This window comes from Leuciscus leuciscus, assembly GCF_965113295.1.
Source record: "Leuciscus leuciscus genome assembly, chromosome: 19".
In the NCBI taxonomy this organism is placed as follows: Eukaryota; Metazoa; Chordata; class Actinopteri; order Cypriniformes; family Leuciscidae; genus Leuciscus; species Leuciscus leuciscus.
Genome location: NC_138743.1, coordinates 1,031,553 through 1,044,052, shown reverse-complemented (window position 1 = coordinate 1,044,052; position 12,500 = coordinate 1,031,553). Strand labels below are relative to the sequence as shown.

The following is a 12,500-nucleotide window of genomic DNA, read 5'->3' as shown; positions in this document are numbered from 1 at the left end:
GTAGATCCACCGTAGAGATGCAAGCGGTTCGATCCGTGTTTCCCTGAACCTCGAAGGGCTTTCCTCGTCTAGCCCTCACGTTTTCTTCTTTTCCTTTATTTCTTTTAATTTTCCTTTATTTCTAGGATGTTTTAGCATTAAATGACAGTCGTAGCTGCAGTATACGCTGTAGTCGTTTGAAAATGTCAAGATGTCATATTTTTCTACATGACTGTGTTACTAAGCTTGTTTAGTAACTTGTTTTATATACAAGTGTTTCACATATAGCAGTATATAGATTATATATATATATATATATATAAATATGAATATATTATCTTCTGTGTATGATTTGAGTCCAGGAGAGTGTGTTGAAGAAGGAACGCCTCACTGTGCCGACGACACCCGTCCCGTATGATGAATGTAGGACTCCGGCGCTTCGTTACCGTCTACGATCTCCTGGTGCTAACGATGATTCTAACGATGATTCTAACGATGATTCTAACGATGATTCTAACGATGATTCTAACGATGATTTCTAACGAATGATTTCTTTCTTTCACGTTGAACTTCACTGATTGTTTCGCTTCAGAAAGGCGGCATCGCTTTATGATAACTTTCATCAATGTGTCATGAACAAACAGATGATTATAATCTAATTATATTAGTGGTTGTCAGTATTATTATGAACACTATTTTGTATATTTTAAGATTTGTCAGTGCAAGTTGTGTTTTTAAAACGGCTCAAACTTGCATTTTAGTCTGAGAGTAGATTAAGCCTCGTTTGTGGAACCGGGGGCAAGAGTACAAAACACACACTATCACACACACACACACACACACACACACACACACACACACACACACACACACACACACACACACATACGCACTTACATATGCAATCACACATACACACACTCATACACACACACACTCACTCACTTACACACACACACTTACATACGCAATCACACATACACACACTCGTACACACACACACACACACACACACACTCTCATACACACTATTATACACATACACTCACTTACACACACACTCAGTTACACACACACACACACACACACACACACACTCACTTACACACATATGCACTTACACACACACACACACACACACACACACACACACACACACACACACACACACACACACTCACATACGCACTTACATACGCAATCACACATACACACACACACACACTCTCATACACTCTCTCTCACACACACACACACACACACACACACACACACACACACACACACACACACACACACACACACACACACACACACACACACACACACACACACACTCTCATACACTCTCTCTCTCACACACACACACACACACACACACACACACACACACACACACACACACACACACATGGACTAGTGTGGCTGTTACAGTATGGCCGAGATGGAGCCAGAAGACTCAGTTAAGAGGCTGAAATCAAGATGATTAATCTCAGATAAAGCATTCCTTTATTTTTGTTACGTTTTTGTTGAATTTTGATGTTACGTGTAACAAAATGTCTTTTGTGTTCAGGTTTGACTAGTAAAATGAATGCAAAAACTGACACTTCAAATCAACATCTAAAAAATATATATATATATATATAAATCTTGACAAAAGTAGTCTTTGAGAATGTCTAAATTTTATCCAAAGCGATTTGCAAGCTATACATGTTATTAAATGAGTTACTGCATTTTTACATGAGTTATTAGAGAGTGCCCAGAGGAGCATAACCCCTCAGCGAAGAGGACTCAGACGCATGACAGTTAATGCCTGAACTGTTATTGATGAAAGTTATTTTTATAAAGTGTTCCCAACAGTCGTCACACACATGCCTGCACACACTGTGCATCTGAGCATTATAAGCTAAGCACTCGATAAAGCTTCGTACTGCAGGGTTTAGAGATGAAACTGCTCTACTTTACCTCACGAACTATAGAACAGACCTCAGTTTACGACCGATTCAGTTTTTTTTAACCCTGCCGATAAAGCCGAATCGGTGGAAGCTCGTTTCCGCCACAGAACAATACATTTTAACAGATAATTGCGACTTTTTATCTCCAAATTGTGAGTTTACATCTCGCAACTCAGACTTTATTTCTCACAATTCTGACTTTATATCACGCAATTATGAGATAAAAAGTCAGAATTGCCTTTATTTTTCATTCTGTGGCGGAAACAAGCTTCCATAGAATTGACCTAAATCGTGTTCCCTTGACATTATGAGACGGTTAAGCATGAATCAGGTTTATTTCTAGGACACTAGAATCGCTGCATATTAATGCAATAGTCGTTTGCTCAATCTGAACCTGATGCACTTCGTTTTTCAGTAGAACAAAAAAAATAAAAGGACACATTTGGAAGAAACGCATCTTCTTGATGCAGCTCTTTTTTCTTTTTTTTAATCCATATGCACCATATGTCGAGTTATATATGATGCTTTATGCACTGATTCATGTTAATATGAAATGCTGCATTGGTGCGTTGCACCACGTTTAACATCCTGAACACTAAATGCTGCTGCAGAAAAGAGCTTCGTCAAGATGATCTAACCTTCATCCTTCCCTCACACTTTAACACATCTTTCCCTCGCGGGTTATACTGAACAGAAGCCCTAAAATTATACTTCACTTTTTTTTTTTTTTTTTTTTTTGTCCAGAAAGCTTATATTATGTACTTTTTATCATATTGTTTCTATTTTTTTTTTTTTTACCTTTTAAATTACTAGATTTGATCAATAAATAGTAATTTAAGCACATTCCTCTCATTCTTTCAACTTAAATTCAAAAATAACTCACTATTTCATGCATAACCCTTTTAACTCTAAATATCTTACATCGGGAGTCTTTCTCGACCTCTTGTGGGACATAAAATAATATATGATATTTCATGACTCTATATGGAGCAAACGAGCTGTTCCGCTGGGTCCTAAAGTCAGTTTTTCTTCAGTATGCATTCAGAAACACATTTATAAAGTAATTTTTTATAGCATTTTTAGTTATAATTTATATAACTGAAGCATTTCTTGCATTCCATTCATTCCTAAAGGGGTCAAATTGACGCGCGAGGGAAGGATTTGTTAGTTTTTAAAACTTTTGTGTGTGTGTGTGTGTGTATTCGTGGTTCAGCTGCGACAGAAGTCCTGGGGTCTTGGACCCCTCTGACGAACACTCGATTAAAAAAAGAGTTTCGGGTCAAAATGACCCGAGGGAAGGATGATGTGTGTTTGGATGGACACTTCCTCTAATCTGGACATGTTTCTCCCCGGAGACTCCTGAGAATCTGCTGATCTCGTAGCTGTAAAACACCTGCGTTTCCACGTCTTCCGAACGACCTTCCTCTCACATCCAGCTCAGGTTTACACTAGTCCAAGTTTACAAATGTTGGTTCGCAGGGTTAGGACTGTCGATCGTGTGCCTGCATCGGGTTTCCGTCTCAGAGGTCGACGGGAATGACGTGTTCAGTGTGAGACACGACAGACAGGATCGCTTGTGCTCGTTCCTCCTGAAGAACTCGTGATTGATCAAGTGTTTTTGAGTGTTGTCTGTTTTGTTGCTTTCGAGTGAGATGTGAAGATACTGCACCTTGTGTTTGACCCACTGAATAAAAGCTCTCTCTCAGACACGAATCCTGACCTTTGACCTTTTACACTGCCACAATGCGCTTAAACTTGTACGTACCAAACTGATGCTTAAACCCAAGGTGCACAGACAATCACAGATCATCATCACGTGAATAAAAGTGATCTTTTCAAAATGCATACAGGCTTTTTATGTTCAATTCTTTACATTTATAGTAGTTTCACTTATAAAAGTGCATTTCTAGATTGAAGCGATTTAACCTGTTAACTGCCTTTATTCCCCGCATTGACTCCAAACTTAGATGGTTGTGATTCCAGTGCTTTGGAATGAAGACTTAAGGCTGGTCATGTTTTAAAGATTATTGTAGAAGTGAAATAAATTCTGAAAGTAAAAGGGACATTTTTTTTTTTATGAAAATGTCAAATAAAATGTAAGAGTATTTATATAAAATATATATTTTACAAAACATGTTTTACTCTAAAACTGCAAGAAAATCAAAGCCATAAATCTGAACAAGGAGCGTTCCAAATCTGAGGTTGTTATCTTTATTTTGAAAATCCGTCACCAAATATAAAAAGTAGAGATTGTACGCTTTCAAATGATATATAGTTTGTCAAGATTTGTTTAGGTTTAGTATAGAATATTACAGTTTTAAATATGTAATGTCTGTGGGCCCCAAAATGACATGCCTAACTCTTCAATAAGACTACCTTAAAAATATTTAGATGTTTGTATTGTGATGCTCCAGAGCTCTATAGGCTTGTGTTATGACAGACATGTCAGTCATATTTCTGCTGTCACATGGTGTTCACACTAATAAACAATCAGCAAGTCTGGATAATGAAGGTGAGGTTGCACGGGTCGACCAGCAGAGGGCGCTGTCGCTCTTCTAATCACGACGTGATGACGTCACGACGACCGTTGGATTCAGACGATCGCCTCAGAACACAGATGAGCAGTTATAACTCTCTCAGGGCCTCAGAAGTTACACTTTTAAGACAAACCATGTGTAAATTCATAAGTCGACAGCATTGCTGAGTATTTCCTCCTTAAAACTGCAGTGAACCAAAGACAGTCTCAAACACACGCTTTGAAATCGCTGGTGTTTCTGACGTCACAAACTACCTTGTAACCAATCAGATCAACGTGTGATCGTCAACCAGTGGATCTCTGAGCTGAGCGAGTGAGTGGAGGCGGGGCTCATTTGCATATTCATAGAACCGCGCATAATAAATGAGGCAAGGGTGTCGAGTTACATTCAAGATATTTTAAGGCATTTTTCAAAGAAATAACGTTTAAATATGTAATTTTGGTGATCAAAGATGAGTTTTAAGGGATACAGTTATTGACTACAGCACTGCAGTGGGCAATTGATGTTGAAAAGACATCAAATTGATGTCAAAATCAACGTAAAAAAAAGTGGTCAAATTAATATGCAAATCAAATTGACGTCAAAACCAATCCATGCCATTGATATGATGCAAACTGAATGTCAAACATATTGACCTGCATATACATAAACCAGTTTCAGTGAGGGTATTAACTTTCTCTTTTCACCTAATTACCACTAGGTCTGATAGAAGGCCACATTATTAAAAGATAATTAAGAGAAACTTCTGTGTCATTTAAATGAGTCTTATATAGATTATTTGCAGTTCATAGTTACATTAACAATAGTAGAAAATGTAAACATGCAGAATCACCAGAACTTGCTGTAATGTTTTAACTGTCATGTGCCCGTCAGAGTTTCACTATTACATTGACTGATCTCATACATCTGATTCATATGCATTGCAGAATTAATGGTTTGGTTTTTCTGTGATGTTTTCTGTGTAGATCTGCTGATGTGATCTCTGAGATCGTGTTCTCTGTGTAGATCTGCTGATGTGATCTCTGAGATCATGTTTTCCAGCTGTCTGATGTAGAAAATAAACTCTTGTCATAGTTTTGTAAGCACTATGCACTAGAAAAGCACTATTTTGTCACAAGTTTGTCCTGTCTTGTTTTGCACTTGGGTGTTTGTTATGTTGAGCCATGTGCTCGTGTTCATTGTTAGCCCCGCCCTTCTTGTTATCTTGTTATTGGTTTAATAAATTCCACCTGTTGTCATCGTTACCTTCTTTTGTTTGCCTCCCTATTTAGTCTCCTTGTGTCTGTTGTACTGGGCTGTTACGTTGTCTAATGTTCTTGTGTTTTGTTTCCAGTGTTTAAGTTTGTTTATATATTCTAGTGTTTTCCCCCGCGTGGGAGTTTTGTTTTGTTTTGTTTTGTTCTTGTATTTTTGCCTTTTCCTTTATTAAAATCCTATTTTTCTGCAATTGAGTCCTCAGTTTTGTTTTTTGAACCGATCGTGACAGAACGTAACAGCCATTTTTTGAGGACTCAGCAGAATGGATTCTCGCAGACCCTTACCCACAACATGGGACAGAGAATCTTTTAGAGGGACTCGGCTGGTCATATTTAGAGGAATTCGTGGAGGACGCAGGGGAGGAGATACGACAGGTGGGCACCGACAGCATTCTCCAGTTTGGTCATTTCCTGACCAAGGACCGGCAAGGTTCAGCCCAGAGCGTTTTTCTTCACATGTTCCCATGATTCCAGCGCCAGTGATTCCAGTACCAGTGGTCCAGAGTTTGGGGACTCCGAGACGCAGAAGGAGAAGAAAGACTGTCACGTCTGCCCAGCTAGAGACGGTTCACGTCACGTCTGCCCAGCCAAAGACTGTTCATGTTATGCCTGCCGAGTCTGTGTCCCCTGACATGACGTCTGCTGAAACATTGTTGAATTATTTTTCAACGCTGTTTAATATCCTGGAGGTTCCCGGGAAGGTTCATATCACGCCTGCCCAGCCAGAGATGGTTCATGTCGCGTCTGCCCAGTCAGAAACTGTTCATGTCACGCCTGCCCAGCCAGAGACTGTTCATGTCGCATCTGCCCAGCCAGAGACTGTTCATGTCACGTCTGCCCAGCCAGAGACTGTTCACGTCACGCCTGCCCAGTCAGAGACTGTTCACGTCACGCCTGCTCAGTCAGAGACGGTTCACGTCACGTCTGCCCAGTCAGAGACTGTTCACGTCCCGTCTGCCCAGCCAGAGACTGTTCATGTCCCGTCTGTCCAGTCTGAGACTGTTCAGATTACATCTGCCCAGCCAGAGATGGTTCTAGCCACGTCTGCCCAGTTGGAGACAGATCGGGAAATTCCCATTCTCATGGCCGGGGGGGTACTGACCGGCTATTTAGAGCGTTTAGCTCGGATCCTGGAGACGCCTTTCAAACCTTTAGTGTTTGTTCCTGAACCAGAGCCAGTTCTTATGCCTGATCCGGTGGTGTCTGTTCCAGAGCCGGAGCCAGTGTCTGTTCCAGAGCCGGAGCCAGTGTCTGTTCCAGAGCCGGAGCCAGTGTCTGTTCCAGAGCCGGAGCCAGTGTCTGTTCCAGAGCCGGAGCCAGTGTCTGTTCCAGAGCCGGAGCCAGTGTCTGTTCCAGAGCCGGAGCCAGTGTCTGTTCCAGAGCCGGAGCCAGTGTCTGTTCCAGAGCCGGAGCCAGTGTCTGTTCCAGTTCCTGAGCCGGAGCCTATGTCTGTGTTTGTTCCTGAACCTGAGTCGGTGGTGCCAGTTCCGGTGGTGCCAGTTCCGGTGGTGCCAGTTCCGGTGGTGCCAGTTCCGGTGGTGCCAGTTCCGGTGGTGCCAGTTCCGGTGGTGCCAGTTCCGGTGGTGCCAGTGCCGTGGCCGCCCGAGGGAGGATCTCCGCCCTGGCCGCCCGAGGGAGGATCTCCGCCCTGGCCGCCCGAGGGAGGATCTCCGCCCTGGCCGCCCGAGGGAAAGTCTCCGCCCTGGCCGCCCGGGGGAAAGTCTCCGCCCTGGCCGCCCGGGGGAAAGTCTCCGCCCTGGCCGCCCGGGGGAAAGTCTCCGCCCTGGCCGCCCGGGGGAAAGTCTCCGCCCTGGCCGCCCGGGGGAAAGTCTCCGCCCTGGCCGCCCGGGGGAAAGTCTCCGCCCTGGCCGCCCGGGGGAAAGTCTCCGCCCTGGCCGCCCGAGGGAAAGTCTCCGCCCTGGCCGCCCGAGGGAAAGTCTCCGCCCTGGCCGCCCGAGGGAAAGTCTCCGCCCTGGCCGCCTGATGGGCAGTCTGGTCTGTTCCCCCCCGTTCCGCCCCTCAAGTTCCGCCCTGGTCTGTCCCTCCCGTCCCGTCCCGCCCTGGTCTGTCCCTCCCGTCCCGCCCTGGTCTGTCCCTCCCGTCCCGCCCTGGTCTGTCCCTCCCGTCCCGCCCTGGTCTGTCCCTCCCGTCCCGCCCTGGTCTGTCCCTCCCGTCCCGCCCTGGTCTGTCCCTCCCGTCCCGTCCTGGTCTGTCCCTCCTGTCCTAGTGGAGCGTCTGGTAGCCGCTCCTTAAGGAGGGGGTTATGTCACAAGTTTGTCCTGTCTTGTTTTGCACTTGGGTGTTTGTTATGTTGAGCCATGTGCTCGTGTTCATTGTTAGCCCCGCCCTTCTTGTTATCTTGTTATTGGTTTAATTAATTCCACCTGTTGTCATCGTTACCTTCTTTTGTTTGCCTCCCTATTTAGTCTCCTTGTGTCTGTTGTACTGGGCTGTTACGTTGTCTAATGTTCTTGTGTTTTGTTTCCAGTGTTTAAGTTTAATATATTCTAGTGTTTTCTCCCGCGTGGGAGTTTTGTTTTGTTCTTGTATTTTTGCCTTTTCCTTTCTTAAAATCCTATTTTTCTGCAATTGAGTCCTCAGTTTTGTTTTTTGAACCGATCGTGACATATTTCCTCTAACTCCTCCTTGTGTATTTGGCAGAATCAAATTCTGCTGCACTTTTCATGAATGCACTGCATTGTTTTCCAGTGTTAATGACTGTAAGCTGCTACATTATATCTGCATATGTCAGATGTTGTGGACGGGACTGTGGGAGATATCAGCAGCACGACATGACAAAAGTTTTGCGACAGTAGAATAAAAAAATAAAAAATCAAGAGACAGGACTGTGTGTGAGTGTGTGAGAGAGATTGTGTGTGAGAGAGAGTGAGTGTACTCGTCTATCTATCTAAGTGGGGACCTTGGTGTCGTTACACACTCACTAACAGGGGACCGTCGAGCCAAGTGGGGACATTTTTCAAGTCCCCTGTTGGTCATGCTTTAAAACATGTTAAAATCAGCCAAAACACGCTCTGGTTAATTTTGTACATTTTTGACCAAGTGGGGACTTACATGTGTGTGTGTGTGTGTTTAAGTCCATACTCAGCAGCGCTCCTGTAGGCTGGAGCAGGAACTGCAGTGGCCCATTAACACACGTCGTTCACACTTCTCTATTGTCTGAATGGCTGCTGTCCTAGAGAGGCTCTGAGACTGTAGAGCTGCTGTTTAACTGCTTAGTTCAGGAGCTTTCAGTAACACTTTATAATAACTGCACGCTATTAATCATTAGTTAAGCATTAGTAAACAGTTAATTCATTTATAAAGCATTAATATACACTAATAAGCAGTATATAAATGCAGTTATAAATGCTTTATTCCTGTTTTAAAAGCATATCTATAATGTGTTTAATAATTGTATTTTCATACTTTATTAATGATCAATTTATCATTTCTAAATGAAGTATAGCATCATTTACAAAGCAGTTATTTAGGAGTTGTCAGTGGTTCATAAGATCCCTTAGAAAGTGTGAGTAAATGATTAAACTATTTCAATGTACATTCATACACCATACACTTATTATTCAGACATATAGTAATAGTTACTTAGTGTGTTAATAAATGCTTTATTAACATGTATTTCTACTGTTTTCAGGTAGTTATAAAGCATTTAGTAGAGATCAGATCACAATTTTTTGTGAGCTCATCTAAAGTGAGGACTAGTTATGCTAGTTATGTAGGAGATTTAAAGGCTGTTAATATTTCTATGTTCTCTATCATTGTGTTGTGTTGTGTTTGTTTCCTTTTTCTGTTTAGAAGATAAATGAGTCTTTAAATATCCTTTATAAATGCTTTACTAGGCATAACTAGTCCTCACTTTTGCTCACAAAATAGTGAACTGACCACTACTAAATGCTTTATAACTCCCTGAATCTACTACATTTACTCACACTTTCTAAGTGATCTTATTAATCACTGACAACTCCTAAATAACTGCTTTGTAAATAATGCTATGCTTAATTTAGAAATGATAAATTGATAATTAATAAAGTATGAAAATACAATTATTAAACACATTATAGATATCCTTCTAAATCAATAATACAGCATTTAAAGCTGTATTTATAAACGGCTTATTAATGTCTGCTTTATGAATTATGATTTAACTGTTTACTAATGCTTAACTAATGATTAATTAAATGCAGTTATTATAAAGGGTTACCATATATATATTATATAATATTTTTCATAATATAACTTCAAATATGCATTTTTTTAATAAAAAATAAAATTAAAAAAACATGCCAAGAGGGGATCTACAACTCAATGTTATAATTATAATGTAATTATTATTATATTATAAAGGCATTAATAATGCGACAGATAGTATTGGCTGCCTATTAATTAAAACATCATTTCTACAAAAAAAACAACAACAAAAAATCAATAGACATGTTCTTATTTTTCTGTTTCCTTTGTTTCTAGGATGTTGATGTACAGAGAAAGTCAGTGTTTGAAATATTGCTCAATTTAAATGCAACCAAAGATATGTCGTTCGTTACCATCCAACAGTGGACCTTTCTTTAAGATCTAATTCAAAACTTTTGAGTTGACTTGCTGCATCTGGTCATTTTGAAGAAACAAAAATTAAATAATTTTTTTCATAATATAACTTTAAAAAAAATTAAAATTAAAAAAATTAAACATGCCAAGATTGAATCTCAACTCTGAACGATCTCTACCTATACAACAGTGGACTCACAATAGCCTGCAATGGAACTGTGTGTGTGTGTGTGAATAGTTAAGTATGTCTTTATTTTGTAACTATAAGTTATATATATTTATATATAGGCCTTCATAGATACTTTCTATGCTTGGTTATGCAGTCCCTAACAATTTACTTGCCATTGTTATGTGCCATTGCACTCACACATACATGTCTATATTACTAGCAGACCAATGTCGCTCTACACTGGCCAAGTGAGGACTCAATGAACGATGTCTATCTATACAAGTGAGGACTTGAACAGTGTGTGTGTGTGTGTGTGTGTGAACAGTGAAGTGAACTGGCAGTGAAGTCTGTCTTCATTATGTATATATAGTATATTATATAGTATATTATATATTATGCCTTTTATCATTCATAATATTTGTTTATTTTATTTAACACTTATTTTCTCTCTTCATAGATACTTTTCTATGTTTGGTTATGCAGTCCCTTTAGGGTTTATAGGATTAATCAAACAGAAATAGCTCTTTAAGGTAACGATTTCAGGTCACTATAGTGACCTATATTTAGTATAGCGTAAAGCATACTTTATACAGTGAATAATGATTTTATTCATCAAAATGAACTTCGCGTCCCCAGTTGGATGGTAAAGAACGATACGTGTTTGGCTGCTTTGTACATTTCTTGCCATCACAAACACACTGTAAAGATTTTGGAGGTCAATCTCAAAATGTTATGTCGAAAAACTAAAGTGCAATAAATAATACACGCTTTAGGGTCTGTTTACACAACATCATTTTCAACTGAAAACTGAAAACTTTTTGGCCGTTCATTTCAACGAAAATGCCATTTTGGGGGCCTGACAATGAAAGCTTTTGAGAACGAGTTTTTGTGAGCTCATCTAAAGTGAGGACTAGTTATGCCTTGTAAAGCATTTATAAAGGAGATTTAAAGGCTGTTAATATTTCTATGTTCTCTATCGTGTTGTGTTTGTTTCCTTTTTCTGTTTAGAAGATAACTGAGTCTTTAAATCTCCTTTATAAATTATTTACAAAGCATAACTAGTCCTGAAATAGTGAACTGACCACTACTAAATGCTCTATAACTGCCTGAATCTACTACATTTACTCACACTTTCTAAGTGATCTTATTAATCACTGTAAACACCTAAATAACTGATTTGTAAATAATGCTATACTTCATTTAGAAATGATAAATTGATTTAATAAAGTATGAAAATGCAATTATTAAACACATTATAGATATGATTTATCTGTTTACCAATGCTTAACTAATTATTAATAGGATGCAGTTATTATAAAGGGTTACCATATATATTATATTATATTTCTCAAAATATAACTTCAAATTTGCATTAAAAAAAAAAAAAAAAAAAAGCATGCCAAGAGGGGATCTGCAACTAAATGTTATAATTATAATGTAATTATTATTATATTAAGATATTAATAATGCGACTGATAGTATTGGCTGCCTATTAATTAAAACATAATTTCTACTCTTAAAAAAAATCAATAGACATGTCCTTATTTTTCTGTTTCCTTTGTTTCTAGGATGTTGATGTACAGAGAAAGTCAGTGTTTGAAATATTGCTCAATTTAAATGCAACCAAACATATGTCGTTCGTTACCATCCAACAGTGGACCTTTCTTTAAGATCTAATTCAAAACTTTTGAGTTGACTTGCTGCATCTGGTCATTTTGAAGAAACAAAAATTAAATCATTTTTTTCATAATATAACTTTTAAAAAATCAAAATTAAAAAAATTAAACATGCCAAGATTGAATCTCAACTCTGAACGATCTCTACCTATACAACAGTGGACTCACAATAGCCTGCAATGGAACTGTGTGTGTGTGTGAATAGTTAAGTATGTCTTTATTTTGTAACTATAAGTTATATATATTTATATATAGGCCTTCATAGATACTTTCTATGCTTGGTTATGCAGTCCCTAACAATTTACTTGCCATTGTTATGTGCCATTGCACTCACACATACATGTCTATATTACTAACAGACCAATGTC

General features: G+C 39.5%; 2 protein-coding genes and 1 long non-coding RNA gene across 4 annotated transcripts in view; 1 reads left to right on the top strand and 2 right to left on the bottom strand.

Annotated features, from left to right (window-relative positions):
* The window catches only part of LOC309482050 (E3 ubiquitin-protein ligase pellino homolog 2), a 20,837-nt gene extending 17,058 nt beyond the window's left edge, over nucleotides 1-3,779 (top strand). For both annotated transcript variants that reach the window (XM_082147256.1, XM_082147257.1), the window contains one exon: nucleotides 1-3,779. This exon is cut by the window's left edge and continues 1,484 nt beyond it. The gene's annotated coding sequence lies outside the window, so the exon portion shown is untranslated.
* The window catches only part of LOC309482069 (zinc finger BED domain-containing protein 4-like), a gene marked incomplete at its 5' end in the record, with an annotated part of 41,546 nt that overhangs the window by 1,528 nt on the left and 27,518 nt on the right, over nucleotides 1-12,500 (bottom strand). The window lies entirely within an intron of this gene.
* LOC309482126 overlaps nucleotides 3,195-12,500 on the bottom strand; it is a 38,723-nt gene continuing 29,417 nt past the window's right edge. The window contains exon 2 of the long non-coding RNA XR_014200204.1: nucleotides 3,195-4,957. This is a non-coding gene — a long non-coding RNA (uncharacterized lncRNA). The remainder of the gene's footprint in view (nucleotides 4,958-12,500) is intronic.